Source organism: Xyrauchen texanus, chromosome 12 (assembly GCF_025860055.1).
Source record: "Xyrauchen texanus isolate HMW12.3.18 chromosome 12, RBS_HiC_50CHRs, whole genome shotgun sequence".
Lineage (NCBI taxonomy): Eukaryota > Metazoa > Chordata > Actinopteri > Cypriniformes > Catostomidae > Xyrauchen > Xyrauchen texanus.
This window is the reverse complement of record NC_068287.1, coordinates 25,679,652-25,705,311: the sequence shown is the minus strand read 5'-3', so window position 1 is coordinate 25,705,311 and position 25,660 is coordinate 25,679,652. Positions and strand designations below refer to the sequence as shown.

The 25,660-nt window shown below is 38.5% G+C and overlaps 1 pseudogene; it reads right to left on the bottom strand.

Moving 5' to 3' along the window:
- LOC127652866 (voltage-dependent P/Q-type calcium channel subunit alpha-1A-like) overlaps positions 1-25,660 on the bottom strand; it is a 120,718-nt pseudogene that overhangs the window by 13,446 nt on the left and 81,612 nt on the right.

The window sequence follows — 25,660 nt, the reverse complement described above, 5'->3', positions numbered from 1 at the left end:
CCGGTAGACGGCTATGTTGACTCTGGACTTAATAAAGCACAGTGGACCAACACCAGCCGATGACATGGCTCCCCAAACCAACACAGACTGTGGAAACTTCACACTGGACTTCAAGCATCTTGGATTGTGTGCCTCTCCATTCTTCCTCCAGACTCTGGGACCTTGGTTTCCAAATGAGATGCAAAATTTGCTCTCATCAGAAAAGAGGACTTTGGACCACTGAGCAACAGACCAGTTCTTTTTTTCTTTAGCCCAGGTAAGACGTTTGACATTTGAAGCCCATGTCCAGGACCCGTCTGTGTGTGGTGGCTCTTGATGCAGTAACTCCAGCCTCAGTCCACTCCTTGTGAAGCTCCCCACACATTTGAATGGCCTTTTCCTGACAATCCTCTCCAGGCTACGGTCATCCCTGCTACTTGTGCACCTTTTTCTTCCACACTTTTCCCTTCCACTTAACTTTCTATTAATGTGCTTTGATACAGCACTTTGAGAACCTCCAACTTCTTTTGCAATTACCTTTTGAGGCTTTCCCTCCTTGTGGAGGGTGTCAGTGATGGTTTTCTGCACAACTGTCAGGTCAGCAGTCTTCCCCATGATTGTGAATTCAACTGAACCAGACTGAGAGACCATTTAAAGGCTCAGGAACCCTTTGTAGGTGTTTAGCTGATTAGAGTGTGACACTTTGAGCCTACAATACTGAACCTTTTCACAATATTCTAATTTTCTGAGATTCTGAATTTGGGGTTTTCATAAGCTGTAAGCCATAATTATCAAAATTATATCAAATAAAGGCTTGAAATATCTTACTTTGCTTGTAATGAGTCTATATAATATATTAGTTTCACCTTTTAAGTTGAATTACTGAAATTAATGAACTTTTGCACGATATTCAAATTTTTCGAGTTTCACATGTAAGTCTTTTTTAACTATAAATCTCCACTTTGAAAATGAAAGTGGTGATAGAGGATATTGATCTCACCCACACCTGTCATATTGCTTCTGAAGATATAGATTTCACCACTGGAGTCTTATGGATTATTTTTATGCTGCCTTTTGTAATTTTTGGAGCCCACACCAAAAAGTTTTGGAGCTTTTTGGATTTTGGGAGCTTTTGGATACTGCATATATATATATATATATATATATATATATATATATATATATATATACACATATACACTCACCTAAAGGATTATTAGGAACACCTGTTCAATATATCATTAATGCAATTATCTAATCAACCAATCACATGGCAGTTGCTTCAATGCATTTAGGGGTGTGGTCCTGGTCAAGACAATCTCCTGAACTCCAAACTGAATGTCAGAATGGGAGAGAAAGGTGATTTAAGCAATTTTGAGCGTGGCATGGTTGTTGGTGCCAGACGGGCCGGTCTGAGTATTTCACAATCTGCTTAGTTACTGGTATTTTCATGCACAAATATTTCTAGGGTTTACAAAGAATGGTGTGAAAAGGGAAAAACATCCAGTATGCGGCAGTCCTTTGGGCGAAAATGCCTTGTTGATGCTAGAGGTCAGAGGAGAATGGGCCGACTGATTCAAGCTGATAGAAGAGCAACTTTGCCTGAAATAACCTCTCGTTACAACCAAGGTATGCAGCAAAGCATTTGTGAAGCCACAACATGCACAACCTTGAGGCGGATGGGCTACAACAGCAGAAGATCCCACCGGGTACCACTCATCTCCACTACAAATAGGAAAAAGAGGCTACAATTTGCAAGAGCTCACCAAAATTGGACAGTTGAAGACTGGAAAAATGTTGCCTGGTCTGATGAGTCTCGATTTCTGTTGAGACATTCAGATGGTAGAGTCAGAATTTGGCGTAAACAGAATGAGAACATGGATCCATCATGCCTTGTTACCACTGTGCAGGCTGGTGGTGGTGGTGTAATGGTGTGGGGGATGTTTTCTTGGCACACTTTAGGCACCTTAGTGCCAATTGGGCATCGTTTAAATGCCACGGCCTACCTGAGCATTGTTTCTGACCATGTCCATCCCTTTATGGCCACCATGTACCCATCCTCTGATGGCTACTTCCAGCAGGATAATGCACCATGTCACAAAGCTCGAATCATTTCAAATTGGTTTCTTGAACATGACAATGAGTTCACTGTACTAAAATGGCCCCCACAGTCACCAGATCTCAACCCAATAGAGCATCTTTGGGATGTGGTGGAATGGGAGCTTCGTGCCCTGGATGTGCATCCCACAAATCTCCATCAACTGCAAGATGCTATCCTATCAATATGGGCCAACATTTCTAAAGAATGCTTTCAGCACCTTGTTGAATCAATGTCACGTAGAATTAAGGCAGTTCTGAAGGCGAAAGGGGGTCAAACACAGTATTAGTATGGTGTTCCTAATAATCCTTTAGGTGAGTGTGTGTATATATATATATATATATATATAAAATATACTATTATTTTTTATTTTTATTGTATGTGTATTCTATATTGTGTGTATTGTTTACTGTACATTGTATATTATTTTGTGTTTTGTAAGTATGTGTACATTTGATATGTACATTTTGGTGTGTAAATATGTTGTTTATTGTAAATTGGTATACGTCGCATCACTGTCATGAATGCTATGTTGCTTGGAACTACACACAAGACTTTCACCTACTGTTGCACTTGTGTACATGGTCGTGTGACAATAAAGTGATTTGATTTGATTCGATTTGAAAGTTCTGGCCTCCATTCACTTGTATTGTATGGACCTACAGAGCTGAAATATTCTTCTAAAAATCTTTGTTTGTGTTCGGCAGAAGAAAGAAAGTCATATACGTCTTGGATGGCATGAGGGTGAGTAAATGATGAGAGAATTAGCATTTTTGGATGAGCTATCCTTTTAAGACAATTATAGAACATTTATAAACCTTTTTACTGAGGAAGGAAGTCAGAAAGATTAGTCAGAACAAAATTAGTCATTACAAATTATTTAAAGAAACAAAAGGAGGAAAAGGAGAGAGGGAAATCTATATTCACAGAAAACACAAGGAGACAGCAAAAGAGGAAGATTTATTCAGAAAAGGACAATTTAAAGCTGATGTGTGCAATTTGTTTATGTTATATTTAAAAATTCTTATAGAATTTTAGACAACTATAAGAGTGCCATTTGTAGGTTGATTTCACCTAAAATTGTGAAACTGTGTCTATGTGGCACTATTAAAAATTCCTTGGTTTGAGCGACCCATCCTGCAACATTGGATCAACCAATGGTGTGATTTTGGGATTGGACAACCAGTGAAAGACAGGGTGAGTTTTCTGGAATATGTCTGAAAACAGTGATTATTTTTCCAATTCCATTTGGTGACACTAGTAGTGGAGCAATGACTGTCAGTTTTAATAAAGTAATGAAAATAAATCCTACTCTAGGTGTATAAAGTGTGTGCCACTTTATATGTGTGTGTAAATGCAGCAATGAGTGGAGCATATGGTAAAGACTGGTGAAGTCTGTACAGAATGAGGTGGCTATTCAGAGGCCAACGATAATAGATAAGCATTAATAGGTATTAATAGATACCTGATCCTAGACCTGCATTAAATATGCATTATTATTAATGAGAATGCATTTTGTAATATGCTAGATATCACATACCTAGACACTTAATATGACAGTGTTTGAATGTAAAAAATGTATTCTCCATATTTGAATGATTACAAATACTGTACATATTTATGACAGGTCTGTTTATGAAGCCTTTATCAAATACAATGAAATACTGATGGTCAATGAGTGTCAATGCTACAGCTGCAGTGATTCCATTCCGATTAGTTATGATCTAGTGACGTAACACCATAACTGATTTCAGAAGAAAAACAAAAAACACGTTTGGTTGTACAAGACATCATTTGCTTGGTCTGCAGATGCTATAAGAGGTACACTTTGTCTGGTCAATGGGCATATATGGTTAATGCAAAGGCAGTAATGGAAAGTGGGTTGTTCGGAGGACCAGGAGAGGTAAGACAGATGTGGAAAAACAGGGGTAGAAATAACGAGGGAGAACACATGAAGGAATGACAGGATGAGGCGCTCACTTGGTTGTCTGCTGGGAGTCGAGGCATGGAAGCAGCCCTGCCATGGCCTTCCATCGGCAGATAGTGCTCAGTGTCCGAGTACCCGTCCCGCCCCATCTCTCTCATCTCTACTATCTGCAGAAACAGAGGGAGACCATGCATGACTGCCCAGGGACAGCAGGTAAAAGCGGAATGACAGGGGTCTGAGAGACAGGCCTAAGCACAGTGGAAGGAAGGAGGACATCTCCACATTTAGCTCTCCCTTCACACTGTGGGGAGATGCACGGGTAGCAGGACAGCCCTGCCCCAGCCTCTGTTCTACAAGTCTTTTAGTTGGGTTTATAAGAAGTAGGATCTATAACACTTAATTGGTAAAAACATGCAGGGCTTTAGTCACAGGACCATTTATGGAAGATAAGGGGCCAGATTCATATATTTGTTTTGTACTAGTCTTACAAGTTCAGTCTTTAGAACTTCAGTCTAAATTAGTTGCATTAAATAAATTCAGTCTAAATTAAGAAAAAAAAAACAAACAAGAATGCATCTGTCCACGTGGAGTTTGGGTGATGGCCATGTGAGGTAATGTATTTTCGGTTGCAAACTGTACCCTATTAGCCAGGATGTCCCATATTTTGTCCCAATGAAGACGTCCCAAGGTCCCATGCAGGATTTTTTTTTTGTGTTGAGTGCCACTGTCGGCCATTCAGGTTCTTCTTTGTCTTACTGTTGCTAAAATGCAACACAATTTAGACTGTCTTTATCAGACTAATTGATCGACAGAGTCTTAAAGGGATAGTTCACCAAAAAATTTACATTTTCTAATTTAATCATCCTTATGTCATCTCAGAAGTGTATGACTTTGTCTTCTGCTGAACACAAGCAAAGATTTTTAGAAGAATATTTCAGCTCTGTACGTCCTCACATTGCAAGTACCAAAATGTTGAAGCTCCAAATTGCACATAAAAGGCACCATAAAAGTAATTCGCAAGACTCCAGTGGCTATATCTTCAGAAGTGATATAATAAGTGTGGGTGAGAAACAGATCAATATTTAACTCCCTTTTCACTATAAATTCTCCTCCCTGCCCAGTAGGTGGCGATACGCACAAAAATTGTGAATCGTCAAAAACAAAAGAAGTAGTACGTGAAATTGGGGATTGATAGTAAAAAAGGACTTAAATATTGATATCGATACTGAATATCAAATATCATATCGATACTGAAGATATGGATTACTTATAAATTACTTTTATGCTGCCTTTGTGCTTTTGGAGCTTCAACATTTTGGTACCCATTCTATGGACTTAGAGAGCTGAAATATTCTTTGTTTGTGTTTAGCAGAAGGAAGACTCATAATCATCTGGGATGGTATGAGGGTGAGTAAACTTTTGGGTGAACTATTCCTTTAAGTTCATACAACTTAATTTATGCAAATTTAGGCTATATTTATGCAACCAGGCCCAGGAGATTTAAAAAAATTAGATTTCCTGCTAAGAGATAGTTCTTCCCACAAACTGGCACAGACTTTACAGTTCTCACATAGAACATACTCTGAATCGGAAGGCTTCATAACTAGGTTAACCAGCAAGACTTCCTTGGTCAACCAGCAAAAAATATGCTGTTCTAGGTGGTCTTCTCAGCAGGGTCCTGTGATGATTTGATGTAGAGTTTAGCTGGGCAGGAGTGTCTCGCCTCCTTACACTACAATTGACGGCAGAAGGGTTGAAACATCCTTCCTAGACAGTCGAATATGGATGCATATATGTTCAATGACATGAGCTTCACTGACAGAAGCAGATACCTGTATGTGTGAAATTTTTTTTTAAAATAACAAAAAGGAGAGACAGACAGAGAAATATAAGAAAAAGAATAAGACAAAGAAAGTGTGGAAGATAGTCCACCGAATTTTGTTTTTACTCAGCAACAGAGAAGGGGCTTTGTTGCTGTCTTTTTATGCATATTAAATGCATATGGATGGGGGTAGACAGACCAGGAATTCAGGGTTATGAAAACAAACCACCCCAATGGATACCCTCTATAAAAACACAGCAAATATCTGATTCACTGTCAAATAGAGGCAGAGAAAACATTATTGATCCCCTGAGGCTTCCTCTGGTGTGGCACTACATGAATGTCTGTTATTATGCTGTGAGTGCAGAATAGGTAGTGCAGAACAGCAGGGCAAATAATGAAATCCATAGCTGATAAAATAGTGCTCCTGATAAAATAGTTTTTTTATACAATAGTCTGTGGAACTTGCTGATTTGGACATTTATTGTTCTGAGATTGTGTCTGGTTCCTCCTAAAGTTTTCTCTTATTTATTTTTTTTCCCCATTGCACATTGCTTGCTAACTTGGGATATTAAAACTTAAAGCTGCTTTGAAACAATATGTTTTATGTAAAGTGGTTGACAAGTAAAACTGTCACAACTGTCAAAAATAATAATTTTGCATTCACTGTATGTATTGATAGATTTATGTGAAATTTAAAGGAATTGTTCACCAAAAAAATGAAAATTCTCTCACTATTTACTTACCCTCATAACCATATGTGCATTACTTTCTGTCTTCTGCAGAACACAAACAAATATTTTTAGAAGAATATTTCAACTTTGTAGATCCCTACAATGCAAGTGAATGGAGTCCAAAACTTTTAAGCTACAAAAGCACATAAATGTAGGATAAAAGTAATCCATAATAGTCCAGTGGCTAAATCTGTATCTTATGCAGGAATCTAATTAGTTTTGGGTGATAACAGACTAGTAAGTGTGACTCAATTTTCACTATAAATCTTGACAAATCCTTTCAAGCTTGTTTACCCTTCTAAGCGCCATCTTGTGCTCTGCAAATGCGTCAAGCACTAGGAAGTGTAATCAAGGTTATAATCATGACCTAGACACGGCAATTGCAAAATGTACAGTACAAAAAAAGTTACAGTTTGGTCTGTTCTCACCCAATTGGTTAGATCGCTTCAGAAGATATTGATTAAAGTTTTGGACCCCATTCACAGGCATTGTGTGTTCCTACAGAGCTGAGATATTATTTAAAAAACTTTGTTTTCAGCAGAAGAAAGAAATTCATACACATCTGAGATGGTTTGAGGGTGAGTAAATGATGACAGAATATACATTTTTGGGTAAACTACTACTTTAGGGGGACAAAAAATTAACCCTTTTTTTCAATTTACTCTTATAAATTTAAACACTTTTATTCTACAAACTATCTCAATCTAATTTACCATCCAGTGTAAATGAGATTGGGCAGGCTCAGTGTACCTGAGATTGTCTGCGGTTATCTGCGGTGTCATTTGGGTGATGGCCTTCAGGACTCCAGCTGCCTGCTTTCTGAGACATCTCCTGGGCTCGTGCCGTTACCCATGATTGGCTCCCCGGGATACCTTCATCAACAGGCCTATCAACATATCCACATACTGTCAGATTAAAAGCTCTCAACATTCAATTTGGGCTAAAGTATCTCTGGTTTCTTACATAGTGTGGTCCAAATGATCTTCTTAAAGTTTATTTCATTTCTTGTTATTTTTCTCAAAGCTTCCCTTTAGCTGTTCACTAGAGTAAAGTACTAGGCATGAACATTGACTGGGAATGTGACCTACAGTGCCTAGAAAGGCAAAATGCAGGAACAACACTGACTGAGAAAAATGACATCAAAGTTACTCGGTTTTAGTGTGGTTTTTTAGCCACTGCAAGTTTCACACAATTCTGATCAAATGTTTTACTTCATTTGCATAGAAGAGTGTCCATCTTACAAAACATTTTGTTTTTGTTTTATTATACATGATTTAGAAAAAAGCTATAAACCTTGGAAACGTGAAAAATTGAAATTCTGAGATTAACTACTCACCCTCATAATCACTTTGTATGATAAACACACTGAAATGTAAGTAGTTATTCACTCTCAAATGAAATCATTCTAAACTCGGGTAAACAGTGCACAAATCCAGGTTGGCGCCATGCCAATAACGTAAAACCTAATTGGTTTAATTGACAGACATTCTGCTGCCATACTAGATTTGTGCACTGTTTACATGAGTTTATCAGTTATTAGATTTGAGAGTTAAGGGCAACTTCAATTCCATTCTGTTCATTATAAAAATTGATCGTATGCCTTCAGAAGACTAGGAATATGACGCTGAAGTTGCATGGACACTATCATGACACTTTGCAATTGTTTTAAAATCCTCGATTGTGACATTCTTTAAAATATATCCTTTTAGTTTCTGCAGAAGAAAGTAAGTCAAATGGATTTGGATTCCCTAAGAGTAAGTAAATGATGACAGAATTTTCATTTTTGACTGAACTGTTTCTTCAATATATAGACAGACATTGAGTAGCAATTGGAGAGAATGATAAAGTCACTCACAGATGATTTGCAGTGTGTGTCTGTGGATCAGGAAGGCCATTGAGTCCCTGCGCGACATCCTGGCTCGGAGATGGCGGCTCCAGACGCTGAAACATTAATGGCGTTCGATTCTGTGTAAGATACAACATGGCCTACGGCTGGTATCAGGCAAGCTGATGGGAAAATGGGGTTGGGGAGAATATGGGATGCTCTGCATCCCATGTGTAAATGGGGAGAGGATCCAGCAGCAACAGGAAACAGCAGTGGTCAGTAAAAAGGCATTCCAGGAGTATTTTGGGAAAATGTTTTTTGTTTCTGTGAGCCAATGGTACCATGCTGAGAATTCATTTACTTTTGTTGTCCCAGTAAATGAATGGTTTCTTTAACCAACTGGCTGCTAAACAGCAATGATAAATCTTGGTGTCATTCAGTAGGCATTAAGCTTTAAATTGCTTAAAACATTAAGTGTTAATCACACAAATACAACTAACAATACACATACAAATTCTGACTTTTTTTTTTTTAATGTCCAGAGCTCGTAAGTATGGTAAACACTCATTTTAAAGTCCCCATGAAATGGTTTGACAAACACAATTTTATTTCCTGTGTTAACATTTTCCTATAGAAAGAGGAAGTTAGGTGTGAATATACATTATTTTATGGGGTGGCAATGTCCCTTATTTTAAAACAGCCTTTAGTTTATGTCACAACCTAACAAAAGCACAGTTGACAGCTTGTATCAGGGACAAAAGTAATGAAGACACTTTACATTAAATTGTGGAGGATTACTCTGCTGCATCTTCACTTATGCCAGCAAACCTGTGCCAGTGCACTCCATGCCCCTGGGCGCTTAGACAGCATTTCCTAAAAGAGTATATTTCCTCTAAAAGAGTTTACACATTTGCGTTGAACGTCAAAAAATTTGAAGTCACAAAATTTGACTTTCTATAGCTTGGTGTTATTTAAAACTTCACAATGAAGTTTCGATGTCCACATATGTGGACAATTATTTTTAGGAAAACTATTTGCTCTAGAAATTATTATTATCATTTAATAATAATAATTGATAATAAATAATAATATTAATAATAATAAAGAGGGAAAAGGAAAATGCACACAGTAGTCATGCTCGGGTCTCAGGAGGTTAAAGGGGAGGGGACATTTTCATTCTTGAAAGCATTTTATTAGAATTTATTAAAAAATCTAGATGTCCCTGCGGAAAAGATGAGCCAAGAATATTTTGGTAAATATTTTCATGAAGAAAAGTTTATCTGCTAAAAATGTATTTAATCAAATTTTAGGAGCATAATAGCATATACTGTATGTTGTCTCAAAGCTAACAGGCATTGAATAAAAGTGACTAAACTCCCATTTTAATTTCATGGGGTCTTTAAAGAGGCACTTTTCTAAACAGTTTGACTGCATCTGTATCTTGGACATAAAGTAACTATTCGGTACAACCAGCCAAAAATGACACCTTGAGATATGAAAATGGATGAAAAATCAACATCAAAAATAAATGTTAAATGTATGTAGTATACAAAGGCAGGCTCCAGTAAAATCTCATGGCAGAAAGTAACAGTTGAATGAGAGCTGGTGAAGGAGAGGGATCATCTGTAAACAACAGGCACAGATCAGTTTGTTTACATAACCTTGCCAGCTAATGGATGAGTCAGGGCATTAGGTGTATATTGAATAGCTTACAAGTTCAATGGTATATGCTGTAACTGCTACATCCACTTGAAACATGGGTTAGATTCTATAAAACTGTTGAGTTTATATTACATTTTCATGTGGATGTATAGTCATAGATCTCAAAGCAATATAGAAATCAGGCCCATGTTGCACTACATTCTTACACTCTTACAGTCAAACGTCACCTATTAAAACAAATTTACACCCAATTTTTTAATTTTAGCATGTTGCTTTTGATTGCCAACTTAAACAACCAAAAAAAGTTGGACAAAACAAAAACACGGAAGGTGCTATTAATAGTCATCAAACTGCTGTAATTCCTTTAAAGTAGGACACACATTTTTATGTTTTTCACTGGGAAGAATTATGGAAATAATTATCCCAGCCCATCAGAGATAATGAAATATTAAACAACTTCCTACAAGTGTCTTTTAAAAGAAATCCACTTTATAAAGTAAGTTTGTCATTAATCTAGAGATTGATCTGGAAGAGAGCACCATTGCAATGCATTGTAAAAATCTTTTAAGTGGCAACATCTTAAAAGACTTTGCAGGTTTATTCTCTCTCCTTTGAAATTATATAGAGGATGTTATTTCAATAATGAAAACTTTGGGTTATGGGTTTAAGCCCACTTCTCTGCAGGTGAACAATTGTGAAACTATGTGTGTCCACCCTACTGCACTTCAAGGCCTAGAGGTATCACATCCAGCACTGTGATAAAATTTAATTGATGGCCTGCTGGGTTTTTGTGGATTATTAATGACCAAAGTTCAGCCATGCAAGTCTATGTGGTGCAAGCTTGTGTCTCTCACTTTGCCGAACATTTAAATGGCTCAGTTTTACAAATAAGCTTTTTTGTCTGCATCACGCTGCAAAGATTTTCTCTGAAAATGCTATTTGCTCACTTTCCTTCTAGCAGCTTGCACGGTAAGGTCTGCTTTTGGCCATGACACATTGAAGTGCATCTCATTCAAGCCTAATCCAAATCTGGTTTGCACACATTGGTATTTTAGATCATTAGATGAAATAAAGCCACACATAGCTAGTCTAAATCGCTAGATATGTAATATCTGGGCTTTCCTGGCTCATGTACACATTATAAATTAGGTAACTAGCCATTTAAGCTATTCGGCCAAGCAGGCAGAGGCACAAAGAAATTGAGTTAATTAGCATTGCGCCATTTGGCCTGTGGCCAAGGCACACCTAGCTAGCATACACTCTGTGCACATACCTCTTCGGAGCAGCAGCAGCACATAAGTCTAGGAGATAGATGTGCTTGGTTGGGTTTGTGTTTATGTGTTATGTTTTGTGCAACGTCCCTGCTTGTTGGGGGATTGTTTGTAATGTCTATTTGTGCAGTAGCATACAAATACTGTACATGCTCGATGCAGCATGTCTTGCTTTGTCTAATTGTGCCACAGCAACATGTCCACATGCTAATTCCATATGTATGTGTGTTTTCTAGCAGTAGTAAATCTTCGTACTTCATGCAGCAGCATCAGGACTGTTAGCAGATCCAGTCCGCCAAGACCAATTGTGACGAGGAGGATGGTGGGGGCTGGGCGCGAGTGCGAGTCAGCGGAGGACAGGATAAAGCCAAGCCGTTCGAGAGAGAGAGAGCCACACGCAGCTGCCCTGTGTGTTTATGTCTTTTTAAGCTTACATGAAATATTACTTTGACTGTTCAGCCGGTTCCTGCCTCCTCCTTGCCCACATTACCCTGTTACACCAATATCCTATCAATATGTTATATCCATATTAACATACTAAATCTTTCAGAGATTTGTCATGACAGAAATGACCAAAGTTCAGCCATGTAACTATGTGGAGGAGGCTGATGTTTTTTTTGACTTGTAATCTGTAAGCCAATCGACTCACTCAGATGTGACGTTAAGCCAATCGGCTCGCATGGTGTAAGCTGATTGGTCCTTTGACTTGTTATCGGGTAGCCAATCAGCTTGCGTCTCTCACTTTGTTTAACATTTAAATGGCTCCGTTTCATAGATAAAATGGTTTCTCTGCAGCGTGCAGCAAGAGTTTTTTCTCTGAAACCCAACTCCACCCCAGCTACACAGGCCAAGATCTGCTACACTGGAATTACTTGTAATGTCTATTTGTCCAGCAGCATGTAATAAATGCTCAATGCACCCTTCCTTGCATTTGAGTAGTAGCAGCCACATGTCCACATGCTAACTCTGCTTGCATGGTGTATGTTCTAGCAATAGCAGGTCTCCGTACTTGCTCTGCAGCACCAGCGTTAGCAGATCTAGTCCACCAACACCAATATCCTATCAATATTTCATACCCATATTAAAAAGCTACATTTTTCATGACTGAACTTAAATTGTGATGTTTTGTGGTGTTAAAAAATTGAAATGACTTTTTACATTCAATCCAGTCCTTAAAGCCAATGGAAGACAGGTGGATTGTTTGGTGCAGCTAGTACCACCGAAATGACAGGTTTCACATTTAACTCTATACGTCAGCTCCATTCCTTCACTAGCTCACTCCTGATCTCTTCATCTTGCATACATTTGTGTTAAGCAGAGATTGTTTTTTGTGGATATAGGACTGAGCAGGACCGTGTGTTAAATAGTTGAGCTATATGGTATTACTCTCTAGCCACAGCTTTGAGATGCAAATGGATCAAAATTTTTATGGTGAAGACTTAAGTACAAAGAAGGTTATTGCTTGCAGAGGTTTCACAGTCGACATTAGCAAGTTTGACACTGCTTATTCTCAGGTTCCACAGAACCTGTTATAAACGGCAGTCATCAAGAACATTTTAATGTTTTGGAAATTATGTTCAATCTTAGGAGATGTTCTAGTTGATGGGGAGATTCCCCATCCCCCCATATATTTTGCCATAGGCATGTAACATGATATAAGCTAACTATTCACTGTGTACAGTATTTCAGCCTTAGAGTAAAAATGCCTCAGCACAGCAAACAAACCAGTTTGAAGAGTTTGTTACTCGTCATTGAGGACTGAGAGGAGAAGAAAGTTTGAGACAGAGTACATACCTGCTCATCGTGGACAGCTTGGGTCCTTTTAGCTTTACTTTGTCGATAGTACTCCATGATCATCATGGCAGCATAGATCTTTCCCACTGTCAGGTCTGTCGCTGCTGAGAAAAGGACAAGTTAACCCTGCATGATTAGACAAGGTGAGATGGACCCTGAGCAAGGGGGATGGGAGTGAGGAAGGACCATGCACACGAAAAACATATTTTCACAAACTGACATGCACACACCGATAGTGTCGGATCGACACACACAGAGCCAATGGTCTTTTCACAAGCAGACTGATAAAAAAAAGCTTAAAGCTGTTTTTTTACATACTTTATTATCATGGCTTTTCCATACTCTCATAAGTATACTGTATGGATTGATAACCTCATCTACTGTAGATTATATTTTTTAATTAAACTTCAGATGCTGCTTGCCATTTTTTTTCTATATCATACAAGTCAGACAGCAAACTTCAGCGAAATACAGGTAAACAACGCCTCAGAATGTAACAGTTTAAATCTTTCTGCACAGTCCATAAAGGGAAGTTACTAAAGAGTAACTTCAGACTAGGTGTACATGCCATGCTTAGTGGTGTTTATAAGCCATGGTCACCACCTCTGAATAGGATCTGCATAGAACAATGAAGATACAATTAGCATCAAACAAAACAGTTCTAAATTATTACATGCTTAGCGCAATCTCATCTTAAACATTCTGTAATATTACTAGCATCATGGTTTTGCCAAAAGCTTTATCACCTTTTATCATTATCTCATGCTTTTTTTACCATGATACTTTTTAACATGCTTTTAACATGTCTCAACAGTGAGCTTGCATATACGTCCCATGGGTAGCATATTATAGGTGCAATAAATATTTATTCAATAACACTGTTTTATATATATCTTGTCAGGAATCTGATAACCCCTGGTGTGAAAAGACATCTATAGAGTGTTGATCTATAGTAAGGCACCCCTTGATCTCAGGCACAGTGAGCTGGGAGGTTGTGTTTTATCAGTATTAAATTAGTATTAAGTTTCATAAAACACAAGTGCATTCTACCTGTCATCATTCCCAGTCTCTCGAATCAGCAAATACATAGTCAAATACACCTTTCCTTGGTCATTAAGCTAGTGTCATGGTAACTGTCCATGGTGCTGAATCAAGTAATTTACTAAAAAATTTAATGAAAGAGGATTTTAAATCATTTTAATTTTGTAAATAAAGGAGGAATTATGGAATTTTTATTTGAATAAGGAATTTATTTCAACGTTGTAAGAATCTCTATTTTCCACCATCTTTTTTAGCTATCGTTTCGCCACATGTCCTTATATAGGCCTGGCATTCATTTATACATTTGCTCCTGCAAATTAGGATAACTATTACTTTTGTGGGAATGTTTGCTCTACTAACCAATTCACACAATTGCTTTAAATAATCGGGTGCTTAAACAAAACTTGCAATGTGTACAAATTAACATGTTTTCTGTGACACTTTAAGCAGATGTATTTCATTCTAGGTGAATTCCCCTCCTCTGAGATCAGTCTAAATTTGTGTGGTATACATACAGAAGGTTCCACAATTCTAGTGTTCTAAAGTGACTACACTGAGGGTTAGATGATGCACGTGTAGGCCTGGACCATCAGGGGGTGCTGAGCAGTGAGTGGGCTGGCTGAGAAAAGCTGTCCTCGGGTGGTAATAGAGAAATATTCTGGACACACCAACCTCCTGGGGAACTTACACTTGTGGGGTGTCACCAGTAGGTCCAGAGTCTTCTGGGAGAGATTGGGCCATATCGCCATCATTTCCTTCCTTAGTTCAGCATCCATCTGGTGTTTATCTACACCTCCTACTTACACAGCAACGGGTATATGTACGTACATATATACAAACAGATTTCCACAAACACGCATACACATAATTTTCATTAAGGTTTGAAAAATTTGGAATCTAACTTTATGCAACCTTGCAACAATACATTAAAAGTGCTGTAAACAATTTTATCCAGTATGGAATTTCAATCAGTTGAGTCGTTGGATTAGCCATGTCAGAAACGGTTTTCAAAAAAATGAACAACATGGCATTGAGCCTCAATAATTCGCTTCAACTACAATACTATGAGAACAAGCTAAATGATTAACAGGCTGAAAGCATCAGAGACCGAAGACATATTTTTGTTTGCTGTTTACAGAGATGAGATATGTTACAGTGCTTTTTTCATTAATATCTTTCAGGGAGTAGGAACATTTATTTGATACCGTTCCATGAAAAAAAAAATCACTTAAAGCACCTTAAAGTACTGTGCACATACTGTTAAGTTACCAAATGCACCAGTATGTATCTAAACCACTGTTGGCAAATACAGTATACTACATGGCTAAAAGTATGTGGACACCCTCTTCTAATTTATTAGTTTGGCTATTTCAGTTACACTCATTATAAACAGATGCATAAAATTGAGCACGCAGTCATGCAATCTCCTTAGACAAACATTTTTTAAAATCAGAACGATTTCCTGTTCTAGCAATGCCCCTGTGCTCAAAGTGAGGTCCATACAGAAATAATTTACAGTGGTGTGGAAGAACTTGACTGGCCAGCACTAAGCTTCCAAATCAAGCCCCATAACCCAACATGCATAACCTCACTGATACTCATGATACTCATTCTTTTGGCCATGTAGTGTACCTTAACCATTCAGGGTAGCATTTCCCAAAATCATCGTAAAACTGAGTAGATCGTAGAAACCATTGCCGCCAATGGTCTCTACGTACAACATAAGCTTGCAATGCTTGTAGGAAATTCAGCCCAGACTTTTTTTTAGTAGTAGAGAAGGATAACATGGTTTAACATGGCAGATAAACACAAAGGAATAAATAGGAGAGTGTGAAATTGTGTGCCAAACCTTCCCCGCCCTTGGCGATCTTGATGTCCAGAGCAGTTCGGATTAAGGCCATAAGGGTGGAATTAAAGTGCACTGTGTTGTCATCAGCAACAGGCAGATCCATCCGCAATAGTCTCTGTGGAAAGCCAATCAAAGCCAGTTAGAGAAGTTGGCCATTGAGATGTATGTGTGCTTTGAACCTCCGGGTCGGTTGTGCTTTTGGTGTGCGAGAGGGAATGGAAGGGTAAAGGTTGGAGGGAGTTTAAGGGTTAGCTCTGTGACCTTTGGTACTTAGAGCAAGAATTGATTTAGAGTTGTTTTAGTGTGATAATCATGACAAAAGAGGAGGTACCAGATTGTCATTTAGTGCTTTGCCGAAAACATCGTGTTTTTTGGACGTTAAAATATTAAAATGATTCAGAAGTGTAGATCGGTGTTTCTCAAACTGGGGTCTAAGGGGGTGAATGGACAATTTTTAACTGTGGAAAAATATCCCACAGTAAGCGATAAAGAGCCACATCAGCAATGACAATAAACTGTAAAACTGTTGACTTTACATCACTGACTTTAGGTCTAAATATATGAAAGGCTCACAAGTTCTGTCAGGACTCTTTCAGAAATGCATATTTTAAATGCAGGTAAGCCAAACTCATACTTGATGTCCTTGGTTTAAAAAGTTTGAGAAACCCTGGTCTAGATGTTCATGAATCTGTGTGGCTGCATATACTACAAATAAAATGTGTATTTCATGTCCAATCAAATTAGTTTTTGCCTCATATCCACATCTGAGCAAGTCAAAGAGCTTTTCCAGGAGGAGGTTCACAGGTTAAATGCAAACCAGTGGATGAACTAATAGTTCAAAACAATGGATGTTTTTTTAAACATCACTGTTTTAAAGTATAATTCATTTTTCACTGGTCTGGGAAAAGACCATACTCAAATACACAGAAAGTCATAATTGCATTGCACAGGGTTAACTGTTACCTTGCACATGATCATGTGGATTTCTCTCATTACATGACACCCTCTGCTATGCAATCACCCACATTACCCATCGTGTCCCCATCCCACTCCATCCCAGAACAAACATTCACCCTCCACCACCCCCCTTCCCGCTTTCCCAGCATGCACCATGCAGTCACATGCATCACAGGACAAGCAACAGAGCAGCCAACACTGAAAGCATCATCTAGTTGGTTTATTTCAGCTCATTCATTTAGGTTTAGTAGTGGTTGCTGTCATTGAGACTCATTCATAGATGGGCTACTGGATAAAACAAGAGCTCGATCCAGATTCTCTGGTCTCTCAATGCAAAAAGATGGGTGCAGGCTATTGGTTTAGGTTAGAGAAGCATTCTCCGGAAAAAAAAGAACAAAAGTGGGAATGGCTAATAAGAGTGAGGACTCGGCTACCTACTGCGCTATTAAGCTGGAGGAAAATATTTTAATGTGACAGATGAAAAGGAGCAAAGCAGTGGGCTACCAGAGAGGAATACCGGAGCAGGATTTTTGATTAGGGCTGACAGCTTTTACAGAAGAAGTATTGATGGAGGAAATGGTAGTGATGAAAGGGGCGGCGAGAATACAGAACACAGATATTAACAGAGTTGGATAGCAAATGAAAAGTAAGCTAGAAAACTACATGAAGATCAGGGAAAATAAAAGGGAAATGAAACATAAGATAAAGCTAAGGACCAAAAGAGAAAATATAAGAAATTAAAGCTCTACCACCACACTGGCTGGTCACATTCTTTAGAAAGTGATCTTGTTTTTTGGGCCCTAATGTTTGAAAGGGAGAGAGAGGGTGAATGCAATGGTTGTGGTCACTATTCCACTGAGCAAAAAACAAAAAACACATCCGAGAGGATGTGACATAGGCAGAACAGGGGATGTGGGTTGGGGCTCTCTGATTGGAATACATACACCAATATTAAAAACCTCAAAATGTCATTGATTTTTTTTTTTTTTTTAGAGTTTAACAGAATGTTGAAATTTTGTTTTTTTCATACAATGATAAAAAGAAACATAAAAGCACATTAAAACTCATAATTCGGTCCATACAATTCATGTGCTATATTCCAAGTCTTCAGAAGACATACGATAGATTTGTGTGAGGGAAAGAGACATTGAGTCACTGAAAATCTTCTCTACCTCAGCTCCAAATTGCAATTCACATTTGTGTGTCTTCAAAATGTGTCACATTATGTTTGACATCAACTATGCCATATGTCTCGTAACCGATCCTACGACAAAAAACAGAATACACGATTGCGCATATTGAAAACATAAATAAGATTTAAGAGCTAAGGTTTTCAGTTAATAATGAATTTGAGTCTGTTTCTCACACAAAGCTACTTTATGGCTTCAATAGACTTGAAATATTGCACACAAGTAATATGGACTACTTTTAAGATACATGTTTTGTTCTTAGAGTGTGATAGTCCTTGTTCACCACTCACTTTCATTGTATGTTCAAGATCGGCCTGAATCTACTAATATAACTAGATAAAAGAAAAAAGTCATATGGGTTTGGAACAACATGAGGGTGAGTATTATTGTCATTTTTGGGTAAACTATTCCTTTTACCAACAGGAGGTTGACTGTTGATCTGCCATGAACACTACACAAACTGACAGAGCAAATGGGAGTTTACAGTGGTGTCTGAATACTCTGTAGAGCAAGAAATGTTACTTGACAACAAAAGGAGATTTCAAATGGGACAGAGAAAAATGAAAGGTTGGCAGGGGCAGGGCAGAAGTAAGAGAAAGGAGATCAGCTCACAGAGCTGTTAAGAGAAATGAGAAAGAAACTGTGGCATGGGCTAACTAAGGGCACAGATCTCCTTTCTGCTCTTTTTGGCTGTTGTTCAATCAGTCTGCCACAGAAGCTGACTGAAGGGTGAAAGGTCAGTGTACAGTTGCAGACAGACAGATATAGATAGTGAGGAAGAAAGAGAGAGAAACCTACTGTATGAAACTAATCACAAAAAGGGGGAGGAGTGTCCCTACATGTGAGTGGGGGAAGTGGAATTGGAGGCGGGGCATGCAGATGAGTGGCAGAATGTAAAGAGGAGGGGCTGGAAACAGATTAGAACTGCATTGACAGAAGAAAGAGAAGTGGCAAAGGATTATCTACACAATTTGTATAAATAATAACTCATATTAAAGAGAAAGCTGTGTTGTATCAAAATGGCTTCATTAATTCTATTGTTGAGCCTTAACACTACCCAATAATTCCTTGTGTGTTGTTGCATGTAAGTTTGAGTGTGTGGATATGTGTGCACAAATGAAAAGAGAGAGACAGAGAGCTGGTCCAAAGAGGAAAGAGTCCCTAAAAGAGCGGCATCCACAGAGCTGAGGGACTCGGAGGACTGAAGTCCTGCAGCCCTTCCAACCACTGCTGCACACGCACATGTGGGCGTGTTTGTGAGAGTATATGTATGTATATGAATATACTGCAAGTGCATGTTTTTGTATTGTATTATAATATCATGAAATTCCTTTATTCGTCACTGTTGTACATTAAAGCATTTTGCTTTAATGTAAACGTATAATTAATAATGTAGACTGTATAACTTTTCCTGTAACTACCTTCAACTTTCATCTTTTGGAACTTTGAAACACATGGATTCTAAGCTATATGGGTGTGTAATAGAGTTGTGGGTGTGTTTATGACTGCATTTGTGTATGTCTTCATATGGTGCAAAAGTGCTGAGAAGGTTCATCCGTTCCCGCTTCCCTGTGGATGAGCCCGCCTGAGTCTAACACCCTCGAACAAGACCCTGCCACCAGAATCACAATAGCGGCCTCCGTTACACAACAAAGGAGGAAAAGAAGGAGAGAAAAGATAAAGAAAAAACAACAACAGTACAGACACAGCGCTGGCCGCACGGAGGCCCTCTACCTTGTAGGCAACCCGTGCAGGGCACTTCTTCCCCAGGCCTAATGGAGGAGACATGTGCCTGAGCATCTCATACATATCCCTGTGACTGATTCTGCCACTGGGCAACCAAAATAAAACAGAAACAAAACAAAAAAATGTGCATGGGAGAGGGAGAGAGAGAGAAGAGAAGAAAAGGAGTAAATAAAAAAAGAAGGGTTTGGGGAAGGAGAGAGGGAAGTGGGAGGGAAGGGGTTGGAGGAGAACAGAACAACAGAAGGTTATTCGGTTGGAGGAAAGGAGAGGTTTGGTAAGCTAGGCTGCCTTAGACTGATGATCTGTTTATCTGTGGTTTAAGGGGTGGGGAGGATGTGGTGGTAGGTGCTCAACGTCTGATTACTAAAACGGCATTCTATGCAAATGGGGAGGTTGCATAGAAGAGCAGGGGGCTTCAAAACAGGCAAAAAGTCCCACTGCTGGCAGGGCGTTATAATGGAATTTTATGTCAATGCAGTCTCTGTCCCCCTCCACCCAGAACAATGCACGCTACCGTACCAGCTACGCCTAGCCGTGCCTTAAAAAGCAAGCAAACAAAACATCAAAGATGGTTGATTTTTCTTTTTTTTTTGGCTTTCACTTTAGTTTATGTTCTCTTTTGCATGTTTCATACAAACTAGTGCATATCATGCTCCTGTAACATGTCTGCATTGTCCTGCACATTCTCATTGTCATATCAGAATGCAAGTAAGAAATGGTGAGAGTACAAAAACATTGTTGAAAAGAAAAGAGGAGGAGGTAAGCGACATTCATTGCATTCTGGATGCTAGCAGGTAATATTAATTTTTAAGTGGAAGTCAAACCTTGCAGGCCACCCTATGAGGACATTTCTTGCCTAAGCCCAGAGGGGGGTCGATAACTCGCAATAAACTGTACATATCCTTATAATGAATGCGCCCGCTGTAAGAAGAATACAGGGAAGTTAGAGAACACCACTCAGAACAGAGACATTGGCAGGAAGAAGAGCACAAAAACAGGAAGAGAATCACAGAATAACACAAATCATTTTTTTATTTGCTCGTCACCCGTTGTGCTGTCAAAATTGGTTGGCTCAAGCTGGACTAGGCCTGGTCATTTCACATACCTCCATTGCACTGTTCTGCACCAGTCTCTGTTTCTCTTCTGATTATCTCTCTTTCCTTCATTTCTGCTTCTTCCTTCATTCCTTTCTTAATTTCTTGCTTCCTTTATTTGTTCATTCCAGTTCTGTATTTTATTTTTGCTTGCTTGCATTTCTTATTTACTTTCTTTTCTGTTCAGTCCTTCCTTTATTTCACCCTTTCTGTGCCTACCTTCCTTCCTCTCTTCCATCATTCCTTTATTTCTTTCTCCCTGTTTTTTTGCTTCCTTTATTTCTTCCTTCCCATTCCTTCCATCATTCCGTTACTTCTTCCTTCCCATTCCTTCCTTCCATCATTCCATTACTTCTTCCTTTCTGTTCAAACCTTCCTTAATTTCTTACTTTTTTCCCATTAATTTCTTCCTTTATTTCTTCCTTCCCATTCCTTCATTCATTTATTTATACCTTTCTGTTATTTCTGTTCCTTACTTTCTTCCTTCCAGTGCATTCCTTCCTTCCTTCCTTTAGATTAGTTTTTTTTTAACAAATAAAATAAGTCCCTTGTCATTAGTTGCTTTCCTTCTTCATCTCCTCCGCATACGTCATTCAGTAAAAAAGCTTTTATCATAATTAATAGATATACAGTCCTTCCTTGTCTTCTCTAAATATCTGATTTACTCTCTGTTTCCCACCTACATTGTCTAATGCACAACATTAGGGTGACAGGCACTGGAATCCAGATACCAGGAAACTTAGCGTGTTCAGTAGGAGGGAAGGGGCAGCTGGCACAGTAAGTTTGACTTGCAGTATGCAGTATTCCAGATTGGGAGGGCTGGTATTCACAGAGGGGCACATAGGAGGTATTGGGGGGATTCGTGGATTTTTACAAAGCTGGTGCTTTGGTATTCTCCACTCTGTTTGGTCCAAGGTATGTTACTTTGAAGCCAGGCTCTGTACATTAAAGATTGTGCCACAGGCCATGGCTCTATATTGATGTAAAAAAAAAAAAAGAAGAGTTCCAGTAGAACACATAAGAGAAGGCCAATGTGTTCTGTGTAATATAGGACTGAGGCTTGTGAAAATGTATGTATAGATACATTCAATAAAAATATAAATCACACCAAAGTGTTTGTATTTTGCCTCTTAACAGTGTGCCCTGTAAACCAAAAAGATTCATAAATTTGTGATAACATTGCCAGATTTTTGGAAAAGTTAGGAAGTACTCTGCATTTTAAATACTATGTATTATAAAAGATGATATGTTCTTGTATTATAAAAGATTGTATGGTTTCAACTTGTGGATTTTCAGGAAGATAATCCATAAATTGCTAAGAAACATGTTACTTACAAACACTGTCTATGCAATACTACCAAAAGTTAATGGATTACTATGAATTGATACTTTGATACAATGAGTTTAGTGAGCGTTTGTAGTCAAATTAATTTATAAGATTAATGAATGAATTGACTTGACTATGTGTGGTAATGTTACAAGTTAATAAGTAGTCCTGAGCAAATTTAGCATTAGTATTATACAAGATGGTAATGTTGAGAAATTGTGATTATGTGTGCTGCATAAGGACTCACCAAGCTGCTGGATCATACTCAGCCCAGATCCTCACATACTCGTCCAGGTGATGGGGACCCAGGATAGAGGAGTCACGTGTCAGGTACTCAAAATTATCCATGATCACAGCCACAAACAGATTCAGCATCTACACACATATAAATCATAGGTCTAAGTGGCCAGTCTGAGAAGCTGTACATTGCCTCAGATCTGTCACAACTACACAAGTTTGTGCTATTTCTCTGCACTTAAAGTAAAAGGAGAGGAACAGAACAGAAACAGTAATACTGTGGTTCTTACCAGAAAGGAACAGAGGAAGATGAAGGAGACAAAGTAGAGGTAGGCAAACTCGCTGCCACATTCTGCCTCCATGTTTCCAGAAAGAGGATCACACACCTTCTTTCCCAGACATGACAGCATTATATCATGCCACGCCTCACCCGTAGCACTCCTGCAAAACAGAGTTGAATTCCCAAGACTATTCAATGACATTTCCAGTTATTTGTGATTACCAGATAAGGATTTCTCTTTAGAAATCATTCTAGTATGGTCAAGGAAAAATCATGAAAACGTTATCTTCCATGACTTTTATGGTTTCCATAATTTATTTTATTTATAAGATAAAATATAGCTTTTTCAGGCCTGGAAATCAAAATGTGAAAGTTTCAGGATATTTCCAGGTTTTCCATGACTGTAGGAACTATGTGAACCACATTTAAAAGTGCTGTATGAGACTGAGCCATTGGATTAACCATGCCCCCTCTTTCAAAACTGCACTCCAAGGATACCAAAATTAGCTTTATTGAGAGCAGAAACTGTTGTTAAAACACCAGCAGCAAAACAGCCATGAACAACATGGCTTTATGATGACAAAAATGCATTATGCCTAAATAATTCGCTGCAACTACAATATTATGAGAATGTGCAAAATGACTGAAAGGCAGAAAGCGCCATTGTCCGCGATCCTCAGACACATTTCTGTTTGATTTTTTTAAAGATTCTAGAGCGGTCACAGAGACAGGTGCAATAAATCTCAGGACACTTATTTCATTAATATCTTTCAGGGAGTAGGAACAGTTTTTGCATACCTTTCCATGAAAAAGATCACTAAAAGCACCATTGTTGTAGTTGGTTACATACTAAAGTCTCGAGTATACTTACTGTGAAGTTCTTCGTTCTTTGCTCAGAGCTAAAGAGGAGTTTGAAACAGCTGAGCAACGGTATACTGTTTGCAAACATTTAGAGGCCATGCTGCTGGGGAAGGTGTTTAGAGGAGCATTTAAATATGAGGACGCACAAGACTACATTTACACCTTAACTAATGTAACATTAAAATGTTAATGCGTTAACATGGTATACAAGGCCATAATATGTGCCGATTACACTCTGTTATTGTAATTGTAAGAGATGCTTATCTCACTTTGGGCAGATGTGTGACTTATGCTGTAGAAGGCACATGAGTGAAGCAACATATCAAACAACAGAGTAAATGGGCACTTAAGAGTATTTGAGAAGAAATAATATGTTTGTAGACTAAATCACATGACATTTTCTTGGGAAATGCCTCTACACAAATGATCATACAGATGTAGTTATGCACTAGTTTGCTAATAACTCTGCACACCGGTGTGTTTATGATGACTGATCTTAACTTACTGAACAACGTAAGGGGAATTAGCTGTTGGCCTCAAAGTAGGTGGAGCTCCAGGTCACACTTACTGATGACGTGGACCAATGACAGTAAGAAGGTGTTTAGAAGCTGGAGCAAAGTTTTCCTGAAAGTTTGTGCTGGAGAGCTGTTATGAACCACCGGAACGTACACAAAAACGCCTTTGTTTTGGCCAGTTTTTGTTTGATATGATGCACACACACACCTGAAGAGCAGCATTAGGGCCTGGAAAAAAGTCCTGAAGTTGTTGTGTTGGTTAATGGCACTGTCACTATCCTCCTCAATCGCAATGTTCCCAAACAGCTGTGAAACACAAAAAGCATTTCAGCTTAAACTCATAACCCACCACTTTAATATATTTACTGATTCTCAGTATTTTCAGAGAAGCCTGCTCACATACTCACCTGCATGCCAATGATGGCGTAGATGAAGAACAGCATGGCAATGAGTAGGCACACATATGGCAGAGCCTAAAAACAACAAATAAGTCAAAATCAACCAATGTTTAATGTGAGTGAACACCAACCGTCTGTTATTGTCAATTTGAGGAGTAATTTGCAGTGAAAATTGTCAACAAGACAAAAGTGCAGTTGTATGCTGTCAAGCAGTCTATTAATACTTTATATATATATAAAATATAGTGTGGTCGCTCATTGCTTGTGTGTGTCTTTGTGTGCTTTACCTTGAAAGACTGGACGAAGGTCCAGAGCAGGATCCGTATGGTCTCACCCTGCCTGAGCAACTTAATGAGACGAGCAGCTCTAAAGAGCCTTAGAAAACTCAGATTTATGAAGTTGTTCTACAGACACAGGAGGAAAAACAGAGAGAGAGTGAGTGAGTCAGAGATTGGGGGCCAGACAGATAGAGGAAGGGTAAATTAAGATTGGGGAAGAAAGAAAAAGTAAAGCATGTCCATCTGAAACTTTCGATTAGTGTAAAATCAAATTAAAAAGAAAAATAAAAGAAAACAACTAAACCCATTAAGAGAAACCAGAAAACAAGGATCAAACTGGCAAGACTGAACAGGCTCGGCATACCCAGTGGTGAAGAAAAGGGGAAAAGACAGAAAGAGAGAGGGAGGGGCAGCAACTCATTCAAAATAATAATACAATTAAATTAAATTGTAAAAGAGCCTAAACATCCTCATTAGTGAAGGGAGTGCACAGACCCTAACTTCTTGCTTCAGTCAACCAAATGCACTGATTTCTAAGATTTCAAGATCACAGCTCAAGTGGAATCATGCCAAATCACACTAATACCTCACAATGACCAACAGAGGGCACTAACAAAGAAAAGGGACACATGTGCTGGGTTAAAGGACAGATTGCAGTCAGGTTTGTTGAACTTTTGTATTTATGTGGCCCCTTTGGCAATTTATTAATAGTGATTGTGGGGATAGGAAATGCTCAGAACTGTATACAGTAAAGATTACTAATATATTTGAGAGA